Genomic DNA, 18007 nt, shown 5'->3' on the forward strand with positions numbered 1-18007 from the left:
GTCGAGGTTTATTTACTGATAAACGACCAGCTCACTTTACATAATCTCTTATACAAGAGACTTTTTTCTTCAAATGTTGACCATATCTTAACTTAGACCATAACACCTTAACTAGACCATAACTTGCTCATAAACTGAAAACAGCAATTCTAAAAACCCACTAGTAATTCTCAAACACATGTCACTGTTCTCTTCTTGGTTTTAAAACTACAATCTAAACAGCTGTATTTGTATTCACAGATGAGAAACTGCAGTATTTCTTTCTTCTTCCACTAGATGGCTGTGCAACGACATGTAAGTTTACAATATATGCAGGTGAGGTAGCTTATAAATAAAACTTTTTTTTTTTTTAATTTGCTGAAAGTGGTGTTATCATAATTTCAGGATATAGTTACACATATGTAAGTTCCAATAAAAATGCAGCAGACTTTAATATCTGTTCATACCAATTTGCCATACAAGTTTACAATCTGCCATCATAAAGACCATATAGATCTCCTTGGGCAATATTAAAACATTAAATTGTCCTTACATGACCACATTTTCTTTTAAAAGATTTTAGGGTTTAATTTAGCCCAAAGACTAGGTTTTAATTCAGTGTAATGTCTATATGTGATTTTGGATTTTCAAGGAAGGTCATGTTGTAACCACTGAGATACTCAGAAGTGCAAAGATATTTTGGCTATAAGATAATCTAATATTTGTTTTTTCCCTTTTGGATTTTATAAATGCCATAATTGGTCATTAATATTACAGGCAGCAGCCATTGTACATTTCCATCATCTTGGAGCGCATTAGAATTGTGCACAGCAGTATTCATATCCTACGGGAAGAGATGTGTGATATTTCCTTAAAACGATTATTTGCAGAGCTCCAAAAACTGAGATTTGGACAACAACACTTAATGTCACGCTGCGCTGAGTCAGTTGATCTCGCTTGAGGAGAAAAATTCTGTTTCTGCCTGTTCAATAGCAGCTGTCTCATTTTCTCTCCCAATGTTTTCTTTCTCACGCTGTTCAGACTGAAAATGATGGATAAGCTCCTCAGAACAGACTCGGAATAACTTAATGCACTCAGAGCAAATACCAGTGAAACCTCAGTGTAAATACCAACAAACCCAGCAAATTGATATTAGTAGTGTGTGCGACCACTCGTAAGATCATAAGTTGCAGACGTCATATCACAATATATAAATATTCTGGGTTTTTTTTTTTTTTTTGTCCTAAGCTTTTTGGCATATCATTACCATTACCAAAGACTGGTTTAAATTTTAAAGTGGTATTTGTTTGGGTTTCTTTTTCTTTTAAAATCATACACACACTGTTTAAGTTTCTTATATTGGTTTAGCTGACAACATCATGATATAAAAGCCAAGTTATTAGTCTGTGTGGAATTTTTTTTTTATCATTACTAAAGGCTTATAGGAATCATTTCTCAGAGTAGCGATTAACATAATGCATTCAGAGCAAGTACCAGTGAAACCTCAGAGTAAATACCAACAAACCCAGCAAAATGATATTAGTAGTGTGTTTACCCACTTGTGTGATCATGAGTTCCAGATGTCATATCACAATATATGAATATTCTGATATGTTTTGTTTTTGTTTTTTTTTTTGGCCTAAGAAATTCTGTGTGGGTTTGGAAAAGGCTGCTAAATTTAAATGGGACCTATAATGCCCCGTTCACAAGATGTAATATAAGTCTCTGGTGTCCCCAGAATGTGTCTGTGAAGTTTCAGCTCAAAATACCCCACAGATCATTTATTATAGCTTGTCAAATTTGCCCCTATTTGGGTATAAGCTAAAACACAGTTTTGTGTGTGTCCCTTTAAATGCAAATGAGCTGCTGCTCCTGGCCCACTCTCCAGAAGAGGGCAGAGCTTTAACAGCTTACGCTTTGGTTGCTCAACAACAACAAAGCTGGAGAATCTCACGCAGCCAAAATGACGATTGTCAGTAATAGTGTACATTGTTCAAACTGGAGTCGGACACTGATGGAGAGACTCAAGTTACAACTTTTAGAATGAAACTGGACATTTCTGAATGGTTAGTTGATAAATTTATGTAGTTGCTGTGGAGTTGATTCAACTCATCGACTAGCATGTGCCGTCATTTTAATCTTTTGTGCAAATCCAGCGTTGAATTGACCCTTGTTTGTGAAGCAGTCCGGCGTAAAATGACGGCATGGCAGCAACACTCTACTACAACAACTCTTCCTCTTCTCAAAAGCAGCCCAACATGGCCTCGCCCCCTTTGTTACGTGTTCCAGAGGGTTTATGTAAATTTTAGTGTTAGTGATGTCACTCTATATCATTGGTTTAGATGACAACATCATGATATACAAAGTCAAGTTATTAGTCTGTGTGGAATTTTTTTGTGATTTGTAAAGGCTTGTAGGAATCATTTCTCAGAGTAGTGATTAGTCATTCTACCGTAATGTTGTTTGGTCCACCCATCACAGCTTGCACCTATATGTCAGTGATTTCTGGCTGAACTTCTTGGAATGTTGCTTAGCAAAGAAGCAACACAGAAACAGTACAATCTGGCCCAAAACTCTACACAAAAGCCATGGGGAAAGGTATTACCCTCATTTTACAGGATATATTCTCACAACAATCTCTAAAACTGCAGCTTTGAAGGAAAACAGTTGCTACAGGCTAATGTTTGATCTGGAATAGTTGCGGGGCAGCCAGTGGCAGTCTGAAAATCAATGAGGTGCCTGACAGGTTTTGTTTTAAGTTATATAATACGTGATGATAATTGCAAAATGCAGAAAAGCACTACCTGGCTCAATGCAAGTTGTAAAAAATGTATTATTTCACTCTAATACAGCTTACAGAAGCAAGTTCTGTTGCCATTTTGCATGGAGAGATAATCAAATTTTAGGCATAATATTGTAAGGAAAGGATTTGTGATTATGTTCATATCACACTTGCCACAGACATTTAATCTTGAACATTATACTGTGAATGCAAAATATCTTTTGAGACATCTGTTCCACTTTTCACAAAGATTGAAGGATATATAAACCCTTGCATTGCACATTTCTTCTCTCCTTCACACTACATTATAAGGGGACCAAGGAAAAAAACACAAAATCTGCTTCAGAAGGCCTCAGTGTACTTTTTAGCTTATAACTCGACACTCAATAATGTTAGTTGCTCTGTCCTCACCTATTACATTAGCTACAGTGAGGGTGAGCCAGGATCAAAGCCCCCTCTCATGTGTTATCATTTGGCATCCTTCTGGCAGTGTAATAAATCCAGACTCCTAACCGCAAACATCAGCAGAAAACAAAACAGGTTCTCACTCTATGTAGGAGGTTTGTCCCTTGTCAGATTGAATGTATAGTATGCAAAAGTACAAGATTTAAAATTTAGATTGAATTAATGCTTTGGCATGAATGCAAAGCAATGCTTCCAAAAAGTCACTTTTTAAATTCAAAACATTATAAAAGAGCACTATAATCAACTTTATTTATTCAAGCTTTTTTGAAATGATACTTTTTTTGATGTCAATTGCGTCACCTGTCGGAAATGATCACTCACCCTCATTTGGTCAGCCTAAACCAACGTCAAGCTTGCATTCAGATCTGCCTCTATCCAGTCAATAACGGATGGATAGAACCCAGTCTCCACCTTAAATTTTGTTTCTTTTTTAATAATTCGTTTCACTCAGATGTACCTCTCGAAGTAGATGAAAAGATCTGCTTCCGTTTCATCGCAACTTTAAATAAGTGTTCCCAAAACATGTGCCATTGGCCAAGCTGTTGGCCAAGGATTGAGCCAATGTTCCTGTGTCAAACTGGTTGGGATGCTCAAACAAACTAAACAATGTTGCTTAGCACAGTGTTTACAGTTTTGGGGGGAGTCAATCTTTGGATGGCTTTTTTTGTAGTTTCTGCAAACAGGAGAAAGAATGTTAACATCAAAAATTACAGTTACACTTTATTTCAATGGTCAACTTTAGACATTCTACAATAAGTAACTTTGCATCTACATGTCAACTAACTCTCATTAATTTGCAACTACATGTCAACTAACTCTCATTAGAGTATTAGTAGACTGTATAAGGTTAGGGTTTGGGTTAGTAAAATAAGTTGACGTACTTCCAAAGTTATTTATAGTCAGTAGAATGTCTTTTGGGGTAGCATCAAAATAAAGTGATAGCAGATATTAAACAGTTACTAATACTCTTATTACCGGTTGTTGACCTGTAGTTGCAAAATTATAGTTATGTCTGAAGTGGACTATCAAAATAAAGTTTTACCAAAATTACACATCACTTTTAAAGGAATAGTTAATCAGATTCAGAAATGAAAACTGTCATCATTTACTCACCCTCATGTTGTTCTAAACCTGTGTGACCTTTACTTTCTTCTGCAGAACACAAAATAAGGTATATTTTGAAGATAATGGGCCCTATTTTAATGATCTAATTGCATGGTCTAAAGGTGCACGGCGCAAGTGCTCTTAGGGAGTGTCCGAATCCACTTTTGCTAGTTTAAGGAGGGGAAAAATGGTTGGTCTAAAAAGGTTGTCCCTATTCTCTTAATAAGTAATAGGTGTGTTTTGGGTGTAACATGCAATAAACCAATCAGAGTCTCATCTCCCATTCCCTTTAAAAGCCAGTTGTGCTTGCACCATGGCGGATACGCTATTTACATGGTGGAATTTGCAAACGGAAAAACTGAACGCTTCTCTAGTGAGGAAACGGATCTGCTCATGCACGAGGTTAAAGCGTGCGAGCAGAATATATACGGGAAAAGCCAGATTCCACCAGTTCGGGCTGAAACTAGCAAAAAATGGGTGTATTATAGGGCCCAATGATTCAACTGTTTTTGCTTATATGAAAATCATGGGGTTTAAAACAATATTGAACCCCACTGACTTTCAAAAAACACTGATACATTTTTCAAAATATCTCCCTTTTTGTGTTCTACAGAAGTTATACATATTTGGAATGACAATTTTTGCTTTTGGTGAGCTATCCCTTTAAACTACATATAGTGAAGGCTCTTAAGGCTCTTATGATAGAGTTTCAAAGGGCTTGCAGAGCTCTAATCACAGAGCAGCATCTCTAATCTTTGGTCCAGGAACAGTGCCTTTCCTAAAAATGAGACCATCTGTTTGGAAGAGGACTGTGATGTCTGTATTACGCTGGCTGATTTTAGAGTAACTGAGAGAGTGCTGAAAAGGGAATATCACACTACAAAATCGCAGCCTCCAGCAGGGGAGGGTGACCGGTGCCATGAGGAAATTAGAAAGCACAGAAGGAGAGAGAGTAAAAGAAAGCAAAGGATGGGGTAGACACCACAGCTGAGGCTCCATGGCAACTAGTGTTTTGAGTAGGAGGACTGAACACCATGCAGACCTTAGTCAGGCTTGCGAGGGAAAGCTCTGACGGGCACTGCCTGAACAAGTAAATCTTTCTCACAGGCAGTTTGTAGATGTATTTTTGGTAACACTTTAGTATGGGGAACAATTCTAACTTTTAACTTGCTTATTAGCTTGCATATTGGCTGTTTATTAAGCACACATGAAAGGCACAATATGCAAGGTTTTTGGATTAAAATATCCAAAAACCACTAGAACAATGTTATATATTTTGTTGACTTGTGTACTTACATTATCCCAAATGTTTTTAAGAATGTTTAAATCAAGAGAAAATTTTAACCAGGACCATGTCCGTGCGTTGCCTATCAATGATATCATACCCGCGTTACCCTCTGTTTCCGGTTTTATTTTGTAAAAAACCATGGAAACACCAAAGATGCTTCAATATATCATGTGTTTTATTAGACAGGTGAGCAACTGTTTGGATGGATACATTCATCGACAGAAAACTAATCATGTTATATAGCTCAACACAGTAAGTCTTAATGTTTAAATTTTGTTTTCTTGATTTACAGCGTGTACCATGTTTTACCATGCCTAATATCGATCTAGTTTACTGCAGTGTGCAACACGTGTCTCATAGTAGCCACCAAGCAAACGCAGACTAGACTTTCAACACACAAATATATCTAATATGATAAAACATTGCTGCTTTACCCAACATACACTTGACCGGAAGAAGCGGAAGCGGCGACTGTGGCATAATAAAAATTTTGCTGCTCTCGGGACGTGTGTCGCGCTCGTCTTTTATTAGCAATCTCATCCATGAACATGATTTCTGCCCGAGTCCCATCCCGATTCTTTCCCCATACTAAAGTGTTAGCATATATATATATATATATATATATATATATGTATATATATATGGAGAGAGAGAGAGAGAGAGGGAGAAGAGGGCAGAGTGAGCACAAAGTGAACATCACATGAAGTGATAGAAGAGACAAGGAAATGATGATATGAATACTGTTAGAGTACTATTCAGCTTCTTAAAATATGATATATTCCATGTCATATTTAATTCAGGGATATGAAAACAAAAATAAAGACAAAAAATTATCCCAAGGTCACTTTTCTGTGTAAACAATCAATCTCAGTCCAGTGCCTTCTGTAAAATTAATAATCTCATATATAACGTGGATATATAAGGGATGGTATACTTATTACAAACTTGCACAGGGGTAAATCAAAGTATATACAAGATTCCAAACCATCTCCCATTGCTTCAGGGCTTTGATCTAATCATAGGCAATTCTAAATGGCAGAGCAGTAAAGATGCTTCAACTCTCTAAATAGTTCGTTTCGGACCAGTGCCCAGAGCTGACCGGCTGAAAATTTAGGGCGAGAAATCACAGAATAAACACAATATATTCCAGCGGGATGCTTGAAGAGAGGGTTTGGCCTTGTTTGGACAACTGGATAAGCGATACAGCGCTGTGACCGCAGCCCACATGGTCTGTGAACCGTGGGAGTTCCAGAACCAAATGTCCTTAAAAACAGATTAATATATTTGATAAGCTTTAAGGCTTACTAACTAACTTTGGATGCATTTTGCAGTTATAAATCTCAGTCTCATTCTCTAATGATTGTCTGGTGTTTGTACTTATACATTTCTGCTGGATTCACAACAATATACATAAATTTGTTCTGCCCAAACCTCCATATAAGGGCTTTCCGCACAACCACTCCTACAGCCATTCGTCATTCTCTGCAAATGTATCCGTTTGTTCTCTAAAGATGTGCTCTTGCCTTTTATATAGACTAGATTAACATTATTACCTATTTTTATGCAGAGGATGAGGTAATTTAGTTATTAAATTTCTAAAAACTAATTCTTGTATATTTCTTTTTTAATTTATTTATGCTTATTTTTATTCACATATTCTTAAACACATTTATTATATGCATTCCTAAATTTATTTGCTTTCCTAACTTATTGATGAATCCTTATTTCTGCATGAAAATGTTCAAACTCAGCTTTACATATACACAGTTAGCAAATCAGACCCAATGAGTGGTGCAGAATTTGTTCACTGAGATGTTTTCTAGGAGAGTGTTGAACACTTTATGATACTGCTCAGTGTGTATCGCTATCTTTGACAGCACCCCACCACTAAATATATTATCAGCCCGCCTCAATTCCTCCCATGTCTCCAAAACATGATTATCCCCTTTGACTTGATAGAGCTATTAGATACATCACACACCTACCACTTCTCTACAAGTGCTTGTCATGTGTTTGATGAGAACCTTAGGAAATGGATGGATTTAAACAATGTTTGCAAATAGAAATCGATCTTGTAAATACTTTTTTCAATGTTTTTCCAAGAATTTAGAGGAAGCTGAATGTGCACATTAAACTAATCTAACACTTTGCTTTGCCTATACAATGTAATGAAAGCTGGGCTTCAGTATGAATGGCTCTGGCCGACAGTTTATCATTGTAAAGTGCAGAATTTACATTTACTTTTCATGCACTGCTCGGACGTGAATGTGAACGCACTCATGCACACAAATTGACTTTCACATACAGCTTGAATGTAAATGAGGGGCTTTTCACGTGTTTTCACATCTGCTGAGTGAGATGTTTTCTGGGCAAAACTCACTCAGAAACACAGTGCATTCATGAAACAACATCTGCATTCATTCAAGTAGGCATTCACCAAAATGTCTTACTCTTTCACTTGCTCTCTGCCTTGATGTTGGCAAAAACAACAGAGAAAAATATAGAAAAATTCTATAATTTTGGGAAATATATATATATATATATATATATATATGCATATATACATATATTTTGCATAAATATTCAATTTTATATATATATATATATATATATATATAATTGAATATTTTTTCTGTTGTATTTGTCCCCACTTGTAACGGGTGGAATTTAGTGTTGAAAATATGCTAGTAGAATTGACTTGCATAACAATTACACCTATAACTGCTTATGTGTTTGTTCTGAGATTGACTTTTACACAGATCTTTAAGTTATTTCCTATGTTTTATTGGTTGAATTTGTTGAAGGCGACATATAAGTTCAGTTTTCCCTTTGCAACCAGTTAATGCAGTAAGGCAAATGTTCCCTGTATTAAGTCCTGCCACGTTCATGAGTGAGTAGCATGTATTGAGAAGAAAAATGTTGAGTGTATAGTGACCCCTGACCTCTAAATATGTTTATGCAACCGCAAAGACCCTAATGAATGCCACAGGGACCAGTCTGAAAGATGAAGGCAGAGGAAACAATTGGTTAAGTCACTTCTGAGCTTGGTTATTAGCCTCATCCTGTAAAGTATCACAAGCATCTTTGGAACAGACTTTTAAAACCATGCAGGGCAAGAAAAAATTTGAATTAAACTGCTCTATATTTTTTCCTAACCCTAACCACTGCATTCCCCTTTTCTGAAAATGAGTGTGCTGTCTTATTTAAAAATTCAATTAAAAAACCCACCTGAAAATGTTAGATTTTTCATATACCTAGAAGCTAAGCATTTTTAAATGAATAATTATCATGAACAAACCACCGTTTCATGTAAAGGGGTTAATAATTCTGTCTGTGTATTTTCATTTCTTACAGTGTTATTCTAAACCAGAAGAGTGATATTTATTAGATGGTTTATTTTCAAACCATAGTAAATCAATAACATTTTCAATTTTGGAGGCTACATGATTCGCTTGACGAAAACCAACAAATAATTTCACAGATATCAACAGCACATCGATTAAAGCAGCTGTTGGAATAAACAGCACATTAAAATTACGGCTTTTTGCAAGTATCTGCAGACCAGCCTGATGCCTAACCATAAAACATGCCCTCATATCTGGCAGAAATACCCAAATTAATGGCCTTTAAGGTGTATGATTTATGGTGTCGTACAAGCTGATGATAATGAACAACCCTTGAATGAGTTTCTCTATTATTGGCAACCATTGTACAGAAGTCTAACCCAAAGATTTCTTTTGTTTCCTGAACTCTGGTCCAAACCATTAAAACAGCAGGACATGTTTCTTGGGATGTGATAACACCCACGTATTACAATTAGAGAGATCTGCTCCTCTTTCATCATCATCAATCTGTCTAAATGATTTCTTGCTCGTTTTCTCTCCGACTCTCTCTCTCTCTCTGCCTGATGAAATCATCTTGTGAGGTTCCACAACCTATTTGAGGAATGGGCTGTTTGCTCCGAATGGTACATTAAAACGATAATTCACTGGGAACATGATGTTCCCAAGAATTCACGCCAGTCTTGCAGAATTTTTTCTCTGTCAGAGCTTTGTGATTATTATAGAAATATATACTTTTAAAATCTTAATCCATGAAAGCAACACCTTGGAACACTTCGGTCCCTCAAACTCCCTTGAAACTCTGAACTGAGACATTTTGTTCATCGCTTATGCAATTAATTCACATCATTGCCTAATTAATTACAATGACTTGCATTTAAAAGTTTCACCAAAGTGCAATAAAAGGTGTTGAGGTCTTGATTCCAGATATTCATTTAAATTTCCAAAAGGTCCAGTTTTCTTTCCCAGAAGGTTTGATCATACATTGTTTTAGGAGACTATGGGCCAGATTTACTAACAGCTTGTTGCCCCTATTTTTTTACATTAAAAGCTAGTCAGGATTTACTAAAGACGCACAGATTTTTTTTACAGCTGCCTTATTGCATATGCATTTGTAGGAGGTTCCCTTTCAGACGCAAAATTAATGGGAGGAGAGGAGAGTATTTAAATAAATCATACAATATGATTTACTACGGTTTGCAAGTAGCCAATTTACTGGTATTTGCGTCATTATTTAATGCAGAAAAGAGCACATTTTCCACTTTACATGCAGCGATGGTTGCTTCTAGAAGGAGGCACTGCAAAGAATATAGAGTGTGTGATATACGAAGAAAATTTTCTCCACTAATTTATTTTGAATGCCAGAGGAAGACGCTAATCAAACATATTGTTTGCCAAGCCATGTTATTTTTAATTTGCTGTGCCTGTGTTTGTTAGTTGATTACCCGCACCTGATGATCATCAACTCTGCTTGTTTGCGACCCTATGCTAATTTGTTCTGCTCTTGATAGATTGTGTTGGTCATAATGGAAATGAGCTGGCTGCGTCTGTAGCTGTCTCATTTCGAAGGCTGCGCCCTCCGGAGGTCACATCTGTCGGCCACATATGTCATCGAAGATGTCTCATTTCAAAAAAGTAACCATTATGAAATTGACCGTTATCAAAGTCTGTTCACTCGACGGCCATATTTTCAGCACCTCTGGGCAACATATTTCGGCATCCAAGACCAAGCCCTATCTATTTGAATGGGGGGAATCCTAAAATCTCAAAAACTGCTTGGCAAACTCACAATTAAACAACGTATTTCAAATCAGCAGCAAAATCTGACATAAACTGTCCCATAAATATTGTTTCTTATGCTCAAATAGCGTTAAAAAAAGCGTATTTTTCAGGCTAGATGAGCCAATGTGCAGTCCTAAGTGCGAGTCTCAGGTTTCTATGAGAACCGGTGCTTCTAACGGCAGCTGCCGTGACGCAATGAGTTTATCAATCAGCGATTGGCTCTTTTACTTTGAAGGCGGGACGTATTCCGTGTTGCAGTTTCTTCCATTCATAACTAATAGGAGTGAACCTTCTTTCTATATCTATAGTCTTTGATGTTATTCCTAGTGTGGTGTTAATTTTAATGTCTTTCTTACTTTGGAATGTAATGGTTACTTTTCTGAAATCAGTCAGCATCAATGGCGTATGTGGCTGATGAATGCAACCTCTGGAGAACGCACTCTTCAAAATGAGACACAGCTTGTGTTCTTTACTGTGTGCATTGTCAATAGATCAGCCGCAGAAATTTCCACTCTCATCAGTGCTTTTATGGGATTGTGGTCTCATGCTAATTTGACCTGTTTAGTAAATCTGGCTCTATATGTTGTATGGCTATGAACTTTTAAAAAATAAGTGAAAAATGTGTTTCGGTATTACAAGCTAATTGCAGGTATGATTATAGGGTATGAGATGCTGTAGTCTTGCTTTCGATTCGAGGGGTTGTGAGTTCAAACTGACAGTTTCTTTTATAAACCATTTGTGACTGAACTAATGTATATGAGGGTTAAAGGAAAAGGACACATTTGCTTGCATTTTATTATACAATTTCAATAAATGCAATAGAGAATATTTGCATTGTATTGCACATTTTAAGAGGTTGTTGAGTTAAAAGACAGACTGAAGTGCCTTTAAATAGTGTCTAGAATCCACTATTGTAAATTTTCAAGTTGGCAGCCAGTACCTTCTAAAAGTAGGAAACAATAAATCCAAAATATCTCCTGATGCTTCTTTGTGCAGTATATACTAGAGTCTGTGCAGTAAAGAAAAAAATACTTTTATTCAAAGCAGATGGAGCACTATTTTTGAACACGCATGGATACTTTGTGATTTTATGTAAATTAAGTGTTGCATAAACCTCAAACTTCGTTGTTTTCATCACATTAAGTATGCATCTTGCTTTCTGTCGGTTGTGCACAGGAAACAACAAATGCCATTGAGCTAATGAACAGTTATTTTTTGTGATTGAGATACTATATACAGTATATATACCTGCTGCCATAAAGTCTCTGTTATGGCATATACTGTATGTTGCTTCAGATGCAACTTCTGTGTCGTTTTTACAGTGTGAAGACAGTTTTGCTGTATGCAACACATTCCCGGCAGCCTGTACAGGCTGAAAAAGTGAAAACAGCTATGTGGGAACAGAGGCACCATGAAACAAACCCCAGCAGGATGCAAGACTACACTTGCTCAGGAAGATACAGTTGACACCATTAGAGGAAAGTAAAAACACTTGCTAACATCAGAGTAAAAAAGCTGACTGGGAGCTTAGCAGTCTTTTCCCTCGGACCTGTAGAGTTCATTGGCTGTGAATTCCATGGCGCTTGATGTTGCGTGTTGTGTGGTAAAGGAAGAGAGTGTGTTGCTGTTTATTTTTAGAGTTGAAATCACATGTGTATTGCACAAGGGTGTTATGTGTATTTAGTCATTGGAGAACCTTGAATACCGCTAGTTGTTTTGATAGTTATTTGAGACTGTGCTGTGAACATTTGTACTGGACTATTCCTGGAATCTGCATTTAGAGACGTTTTGTTTAGTTTACTGTAAAAAAGTTATTTTATACTTCAATTTTGTCACTAAACACCCCTACAAAAACACTTCAGTGCCAAAGAGCTATTCTGCTAATTGAGTGTTGTAAAAGAATAGGTGATGCAACTGATTACAATTTATAGAGGAGTTACTACAGCAAGATCTACAGTTATACATAGGACAGATGAAGGTGTTTTTACTTGATGTATTGTTTTTTCCCTTACAATTGCTTAGCTAGCTCAACTCATTATATTAAAGTGGGAGGGAAAGGACAAAGTCTGTTACACAAGGTGAAAGATGGGAATGTATTACAATATGAAGCCACAATTCCCCCAGAGTACTCCAGACAATGTTGGCGAGATGATATGTTCAAAAGAGGCCAAGAAAATCATCCTTAAAGATCTGACCAATCCATAAAACCTTTGAGAGTAAAATAAACAAATTTGATCAGCAAATTCTGGAGAAAGGATAGTGGATAGTAGGCATTCATTCCCACAGTATTAATAATCATTCTTATTCATAGTTTACAATGCATGTCTTTAGTCCACTATACATACAGTATCAGTGTCCTCTTGTGATTAATGGAAGCACAGAGGACAAAGACTCACTATCCAAACCAGCTCTCAGTCTCTAAAGAGACCTGACAGGAATCTCATAATAAGACCAGTTGCAAACATTTCAGCACCTCTTGAGCTGGACATTTGGGTCTGAAGGAAAGCCCCCCTGCTGTGTTGGACCCTCTTTGTGCTCCTGCTAGGGCAGGTGTTACAAACTACAACCAGCCGCTTTGCTCGTAGCCAGGAAGAAAAATACTGATGAGGGGTCAAAGGGCAAAAACACAAGGCACAAAATGCTGAAGGCATGTATGAAATGTACATACAATTCTATCTATAGAATTCACTTCAATAGACATGCAAAATTGTACACATGACACATGGCTAGTTGACATTAAATACTTTTAGAAGATGTTTTGGTTTGACATTCTGTACCCCATCTCAAAATGACATTTTGCTGAAATGTAGTTTGATAAATAATATGGCTAAAACACACACACACACACACACACACACGCTTTGGGCTTCTATGTTTTATGGGGGCATTCCATAGACATAATGATTTTTATACTGTATAAACTGTATATTCTATTCCTTAACTCTACCCCTACCCCTGAACCTACCCATCACAGAAAACTTTCTGTATTTTAACATTTTCAAAAAACATCACTTGTATGATTTATATTCTGTTTTCCTCATGGAAACCAAAAAAATTCCCGACAAGGATTTCGGATATTGCCATCTTTGTTGGGACATTTTATCTTTATAACATAGGGACCACACATACACACACATTAAACATCAAAAATAAATTTTTTAGATTTTTTTAATGTGTTTGGATGAAGTCTCTTATGCTCACCAAAGCCATATTCATTTGACTAAAAATACTGAAGAAAACAACAACAACGACAACAAAAACAGTAATATTGTGAAATATTAGTACAATTTAAAATAACTGCCCTCTACTTCAATATTTTGTAATGTCATTTATGTGATGGCAAAGCTGAATGTTCAGCAGCCATTACTCCAGTCTTAAGTGTCACATGATCCTTTAGAAATAATTGTCATTATCAATATATGTATATATAATTATCAAATTAACTGTGTAACTGTGCCTAATATGCTGTTGGCTCTCTGCGTGCTGCCAAAACAGTGCCAACCCACAGAGGCCTGGACTCTACAAGACCCCTGAAGGTGTCCTGTGGTATCTGACATTAGCAGCAGATCCTTCAAATCCTGTAGATTGTGACGTGGAGCCACTGTGGAACAAACTTATTGGTCCAGCACATCCCACATATCTCAATTGGATTGAAATCTGGTGAATCTGGAGGTCAGGGCAACAACACCTTGATCTCTTTATCATGTTCTTCAAACCATTCCTGAACAATGTGTGCAGTGTGGGTACATTATCCTGCTGAAAGAGGCCACTTCCACCAGGGAACACTGTTGTCATGAAGGGGTGTACCTGGTCTGCAACAATGTTTAGGTAGGTGGTACATGTCAAATTTACATCCACATGAATAGTCGGACCCAGGGTTTCTCAGTAGAACATTGCCTATTCCTGGTGCTATCACTTCCCCAGGAAAACGGAGCACACGTACATGGCCATCCACGTAACGTAAAAAAAAATGGGACTCATCGCACCAGGCGACCTTCTTCCCCTGCTCCAGGGTCCAGTTCCGACGCTTGCATGACCTTGGTAGGCACTTTCGATGGTGGACAGGGGTCATTATAGGCAATCTGATTGGTCTGCGGCTACGAACCCCCTTACGCAGCGATGCACTGTGTGTTGACATATTCCATCCATAACCATCATATACCTTCTGTTGGCTCGGAACAAATGGAATGCCCTTTGTTGCTCTCATGCATCAATGAGCCTGGGGCACCTGTCATTGGTTTGTGGTTTGTCTCTCCTTGGACCATTGTTGGTAAATTCTTGCCACTGCTGCCATTTCAGAGATACTCTGAGCTAGTCACCTTGCCATAACAATTTGGCCCTTGTCAAATTGCTCAGATCTTTATTCCTGCACATTTCTCTTGCATCCAACATGATGGTTACGAGAACTGATTGTTTGCTTACCATCTAATCTACCCAGACCTCAATATGTGGCCTTGTTAGGAGATGATCAACGATAGTTGGTCATAATGTTTTGGCTCATCAGTGTATGTATATATGTATGCATGTATGTATTTGTGTGTGTGTATATGTATATATGTAATACAATACACATTCACATACATACATACATATATTCATATAATATAACACACATTCATATAAATGTTATAGAAGTGTTATATAAAGTATTATATACATATAACATCATAGATGTTTGGTTGATTTGTTTAATAACCTTAAACACACACCTGTAAAAAAAAAAAAAAAAAAAAAAAAAAAAAGTCAGTCACTTAAATGTGTTTTACCTGTTTTACAACCAGTAAATGTGTGAATGTATAGTTATAAACCTCTTCAAGCATCAACCCCTGCTTGCACATGTATGCCATCCTTTACAGGCACACACATCAAAATGAGATAGATCTTTTGAACACACTCCAGGACATTGTGTTGGGAGGGTAAAGGCTACAAAGGTGGGGGGGCTACAACTTCCTGATTCACACACAGCATAAAGAGAAAGACAGCTGGCTCTAATAAGCTCTCTATCCATAAAATGCTGCGTATTACCCAACCACCACTGAACCAACCATTCGTACAACATGTGAACCACATTAAAGTTCATTATGCCTTAAACATGACACATATGTTCAGAGCCACTGCAGGTCCTCAGCAGGAGAAATATTCATGCTAGATTAACATGCTACATGGCTTAGCATGACATGTAGTGTGATTATGTTTAACTGCTTACCTCCTCCAGTTATGACTGCATAATCTAATCCAATAACAACTATTTAAAAAGAGATTAGCATTGACGACTGCTTTTGACTCCTCTAACCACCTGAATTAAGGATAGCAGATAATTTAGGCTAAACTGTTAGCATTGAGATCATCTAGCCTATACAGATTAACATGCAAACACTAAAACATTATGACTACATTTCACTTATTGCTTTAATTGCTTAGAAACCACTTTAGAATGGTTTGTGGGGCAGTTTTTTTTTTTACAAGCGGCTCGCTGTGACTAATGAGGACTTTTAGGAGTTTAAAATGGAGCAAACGGCGATATTTTTACAACGCAGCGATCAGAGCAGTTGTTGGTCGTAATATAAAAAATGAAAAACAGATACGCTTACACCATCTTGACAGGAGTATTGAATAAAAGAGTGCGTGATATATGTCTAATATCTGGCACTGACCTCAGTTAAACCCCTTGAATATAGCTTCAACAAAAAACAGAAACATTCAGTGTCGAGAGCGAGAGCGAGAGAGAGAGAGAGAGAGAGAGAGAGAGAGAGAGAGAGAGAGAGAGAGAGAGAAGATCACCGTAAATGTCTGGAAAATCTGGATCCCCTTTCAGTAAGGTTCTGTTTTACTGACACTATTAAACTTGTCTATTTGCTATTAGATGATCTAAACTTCCAGATAAAGGTGCATTTATCACTTTTTTTAAATGTCATTCTGGGGGTTCACATAAGTTCATGGGCCATTCACGTTATCTTGCTATAATTTAAGAAAATGCATTTTTTGGAGAATAATCAAAGTTCTCTACAGGAATTTTTGTGTGGCAAGATTTTTAGATCTTGTAATAAAACTGTCATTTTCACAATTTTTTCCCCATAGACAAGACAAAAGATCTCAGAGGTTTTTCCCACTAAGACCTGTCAGATGTGAAATTACCCTGGCTCTGGAAATCATAGCCTTCATATATGTGTTGTCCTGTCCCCATGGAAATAAGGGCTTGTTTGTGTAGAAACATTAGTGGGGTTAAAGGTTAAAGGCGATGCATGACATCACCATTGCTATAGTTTAATAATATGTTTTACATGTATTTTTTTCTGTAAATTAAGAACTGATGCTGAACATGCACTTCTCTCATGACATCATGGAATTTTGTTATGATTTTAAAGCTTGTTTTATCAGGTCACAACCATTTGAGTTAATTTTCATTGAGCAGTACTGATAGCAGTGCAATAAGTGTTTACAAAACCATCATTCACAATCACACGACTGGCCTCTATAGGAATAGTTTGCCCCCAAAAAGAATATTCTGTCAACATTTACTCATCATTTAATCATGTTTTTCAAAAACAATATGATATTTTTCTGATGTGTTCACAACATCAAAGTATTGCCCTGTTCCAAATGGCCCCCTAAACATTCACGGTCTTCCTCCGAGTCCTAGAAGCATCATCTACAGGCTTGCAGACTCGGCAAACGTGTGCATCGAGGGCACACAGTGGGCCTATATCGATATAAATGATATTTTCCCATCCTAGGGGGAAACTCTGAGTTTGAAATTACATTCTGTACATTGAGAATGGCTTGTGCAGTGGTTAAAACTAGGTATTACGAGACTATTTGACTAGTCGTTGCTAGTTGACTAAAGGGCCAGATTCTGGTGTTGCATGAAACGCAATTGGCTAGCACCTGCGCTATGGTATTTGCATAAGGCGATCTGACTGGCTGACGCCTGTGTTGGCGCTTGAAAAGTTGAAATTTTTTCTTAAACGTCAATGAAATTAGTCATTGCGCACATCTCTAGTTAAAACAACTCTGTATTCGTTCGATACAAATGCATACCAAACCGAAAGGCCATTACTGAAAAATTTCAGTACAGACACGTGTACCATTACACCCCTATGTGGTACACAAATTAAGTTATTTAAAGCAGAATGTCCAAGCTGCTCTTTTCCATTGAAAATGAATGGTGGCCATTGCTGTCAAGCAAGAATTTCAGAGAATATGAACTTGTATTTTAGTCTTTAAAGCTATAAAAATGACTCTAATGCATGACTTCTTAATGCTTTA

Source organism: Ctenopharyngodon idella, chromosome 19, assembly GCF_019924925.1.
Source record: "Ctenopharyngodon idella isolate HZGC_01 chromosome 19, HZGC01, whole genome shotgun sequence".
Lineage (NCBI taxonomy): Eukaryota > Metazoa > Chordata > Actinopteri > Cypriniformes > Xenocyprididae > Ctenopharyngodon > Ctenopharyngodon idella.